The 4,242-nt window shown below is 40.3% G+C and overlaps 1 pseudogene; it reads right to left on the minus strand.

Annotated features, from left to right (window-relative positions):
* Positions 1-2,795: 2,795 nt before the first annotated feature.
* On the minus strand, positions 2,796-4,242 carry LOC147754116 (large subunit ribosomal RNA; annotated as a pseudogene; the record flags this gene model as incomplete).

Here is a 4,242-nt window from a genome sequence, read left to right on the forward strand (position 1 = left end):
CTACTTAGCCAAGTTATGTTCACAAAATAATCATTACGCTGTTTGGACCACACAATGTTCAATGGGATGATTAAATGCAATGCACAAGCAGTGGCGGCGGCTATGAAACAAAGGGCGTCTATTTGCGAACGACGTCTCGTCATGCCATATAGTTACATCTACGTATTTCATTTATTTGTACATAATAACAAGTCTCATTAGATCGCAGTATGGTAACTGCTCTACTAATTACAACACATTCGCTACTTCATTTCAATTTCTTTTTTTTGGAAGTTGAGGGCAAATGCATTACGCAGACCAGAAATCACTGGATTGTGCTTTGTCTAGTACTGTGGGACTTCCACCTACTAAAGCCTAGACCTTTTCATCAGCTTGGGCCATGGTTCGGGATATATTTGATATTACCTCGGAAGCATGACTTGCAGAAACGGTCATTTCGTCATCATTCCGTCTGAACCCAGTCCTTAATCTACCCTAATTTGTCGCTGGCCTGACAGAACTTGACAGGAGTGACTACTTTGGATATCTCCCAAAAGAAAAAAAGACTCCCTTCTTCCTCCCGTCTTCTTTTTCCCAGTAAGGTATATTGCTTTATTTTCTAGGTCCTGATAATAAGAGCCAGATCATCTGCAAATGCGATAGTTTCAACCCTTGCCGGTAAATCCGTTATTTGTAGCACGCCGTCATAGGCTAAATTCCATAGTGTTGGTCCAAGGACCGATCCCTGCGGAACCCCAGGTGTGGCTTTATATTTCGTTCCTTCCGCCTCCAGTTTTTTGTTTCCTAAATACGAGCTGATGACTTTGACTAGATACATGATCTTCTTCTCCTCCAGGGCGGCCATCAGTTTTCCCCAACTCATGCTATTAAAGGCATTTCTAACATACAGCAGGATCAGAAGCACGAAATTCCTAGTCTTCAGTTTACTATTCATCTCTTCTCTCGCTAATTTGAGGACCCTATCCACAGCTGAGAGTGTTGAGCGCTGTCCCCTGAAGCCGTATTGTGCTTCGGAGTGTGCTTCTTTTTCTTCAATCTCCTTGGTCAATCGGGCTACCATGGTGCTTTCCACGGCATTTGAAGCCGCGTTCAGGAGGCCGGTGAAAAGGTCGCCAGCCCTGTTTTATTTCCTAGCTTTGAAATCAGAACTAAGTTTGCTTCTTCCCATACGTTCAGAAAAAACCCTCGTCGCAGGGTATCGTTCGCTAACTTTTGGAAGATCGAACCATCTCTGGTGTCACGCCGCCCACTCCAGGTGCTTTCTTTGCCGCTAATTTTTCCCTTGCTTTTTCCCAGGTATAAAAATGGCATAAAACTTGACCCAATTCATTTTTGTGGCATCATCCCCTAAAACATAATGTGATATAATACTATAATAATAATGAGGTTCACGAAATAATTTACGTTATTCGGATTGCACAATACTGAAGCGCTTACTTCGTGAAAGGTTCCATTTATTTGATGTTTATACGCGATTTCAATATTTGACCTGTCTGAAACTTGGTACGCATCTAAATGCAATTTCTGTATAATTTCTGAAAATGTCGCACTGCAGGTTATAGTGACTGCTATTTGTTATAGTCGATTAGGTTTCTGCTAGCCTTTGTACTAGATTGTACAATGGTACAAAATATCGAAATGTAATTACTAATGAACGCATTGGATTACGGGTCTTTTTTCTATTTAGCTCTTTTTCTTTCTTTTCTTCACACAAAAACGGCACAAAATTTGGCTAACCAATTCGCTTTTGATGCATCCCCTGAAACAGAGGGAAGAGACATCATTAAATGAAGAACTTTACTATTTAATGATGATAATATAATAGCATAATATAAAAAAGCAACGGGTGCTTTTTTGCTGGTAGCATATTATACATAAAAGTATGAATAATGAACGTTATTAGTATGTTGTTTTTCATTACAGAAAAGGTACACAAGGTACAATCCATGTATCCAAGTAATCGTTAGTCCAGGTTGACGGATAAACCTCCTACTGAACACACGCTATTTAAGAGAGACTACTAAAGATAACTATTAGAGAAAATTCGATCGTATTGATTCATTTCATGAAATGAACTATCATCATGCCAAAGGTCGCAAGCTAGCCAATAGTCATCAGCCTGCCTCTCCCACCGTATAACTAGTTATGCGCGGATAAACCATTTGAATGATTCCTCCGTTTCTTAACGAAGTCAGGGAAAAAGTTCTCTTTTGCCAGACTACTCGACGCGTATTGATAGTCGCATGTGTGCCCGTGCGACTATTTTGTATCTGTGTTCAGTTTCATCGAGGAGGAAGTTCATAAATTTACTCAAATCTTTCGTTGTGAACCATGTCTAACAATGCTATAGCAACAAGCCAATTATTTCATCGCAAACAGCAAACGCCCAATACGAAGATAAGTCTCAATAGATCGCAGTACGGTAACTGCTCTACTAATTACGACACTTCGATTGATAAAAGTCATTTGCAGATTGTCTTGTGCATGAACATAATAAGATCAAAAACCTCTATGAAGACATTCGCTACTTCATTTCAATTTACTCATATTGCTCAGTTATGCACTCACACAACTATTTAATAAACAATACACATTCCAGACACTAATGTTATGGACTCTGGGTTGGATTCTGACTTAGAGGCGTTCAGTCATAATCCATTAGATTATGGAGGAAGTTCCATAAATTTACTCAAATCTTTACGTTGTGAACCATGGCTAACAATCGCAACAGGTTGTTATGTTTCTTTTATGCTCTTTTATGCTATTGCAACAAGCCAATTATTTCATCGCAAACAGCAAACTCCCAATACGAAGATACGTCTCATTAGATCGCAGTATGGTAACTGCTCTACTAATTACAACACTTCGACTGATAAAAGTCATATGCAGATTGTCTTGTGCCCGGAACATAATAAGATCAAAAACCTCTATGAAGACATTCGCTACTTCATTTCAATTTGCTCATGTTGCTCAGTTATGCACTCACACAACTATTTAATAAACAATTCACATTCCAGACACTAATGTTATGGACTCCGGATTGGATTCTGACTTACAGGCGTTCAGTCATAATCCATTAGATGGTAGTTTAGTGCCTCTGATTTTTCAATCAAACACAAAACCAATTGTCTAAACCTACGGTTCCTCTCGTACTCCCCACCTGACTATGGTCTCAATATAAATCTCACAAATTACTATGCTTCTTTCTAAAACATGGAATGACCCTATTTACTTCATTGAGTAATTAAAGAAACAATAGGAGTAGTGGTTTTTCATTGATGACGAGTCTCCCACTTATGCTACACCTCCTATGTCTCTTCACCAAGTCAGACTACAGTCAAGCTCAACAGGGTCTTCTTTCCCCGCCATTCAGTCCAAGCCCGTTCCCTTGGCTGTGGTTTCGCTAGACAGTAGATAGGGACAGTGGGAATCTCGTTAATCCATTCATGCGCGTCACTAATTAGATGACGAGGCATTTGGCTACCATAAGAGAGTCATAGTTACTCCCGCCGTTCACCCGCGCTTCAAAGAATCTCTTCACTTTGACATTCAGAGCACTGGGCAGAAATCACATTGTGTCATAACCAATTACTGGATTTCACAATGCTTTGTTTTAATTAGACAGTCGGATTCCCTCAGTTCCTGCCAGTTCTGAAGTAGTTGATAATTTCCACTCACATCAGCATAAACCGAAATAGCTAACAATGTCCATAAACACAACTTCGGTCATCATCCAGACAGACACGAAGTCCATCCGGCGACAACACAATGTCATAAATACTTCTACTGTCAACCTGGCTGGATCAACCTTCAGAGCCATCCCTTCTCCCAAAGTTTCAGAACTATTTTGTCGACTTCCCTTACCTACATTAATCTAGACACTAAAGGCTTCACATCTTGGAGACCTGCTGCAGATATCAGTACGGACTGCCACCAAGATAATCACCACGCTCAAATTTTCAAGGACCAAAGGAATCAACTAAACTACTCTAATATGAGCAGCTTTATGTCACCCTTACCCATATCTCAAATTTACTTCATTCCATGGGTACCAGTAACTTAATCACCTGGAACCCACCCCCAACTTCAGTGCTCAAGGTTTTCAATTGAGTACTTGCTACTACCACCAAGATCTGCACATGTGACATCTCCAGATTGCTTCACAGCAACATCCTTCGATGCTATCACATTACCTTCCTACTCTCTGAGCGCTCCGGTGCGTCACACGTCAGAGGTTGAGTT

This window comes from Varroa destructor, unplaced genomic scaffold (assembly GCF_002443255.2).
Source record: "Varroa destructor unplaced genomic scaffold, Vdes_3.0 BEIS01000730.1, whole genome shotgun sequence".
NCBI classification, from domain to species: domain Eukaryota; kingdom Metazoa; phylum Arthropoda; class Arachnida; order Mesostigmata; family Varroidae; genus Varroa; species Varroa destructor.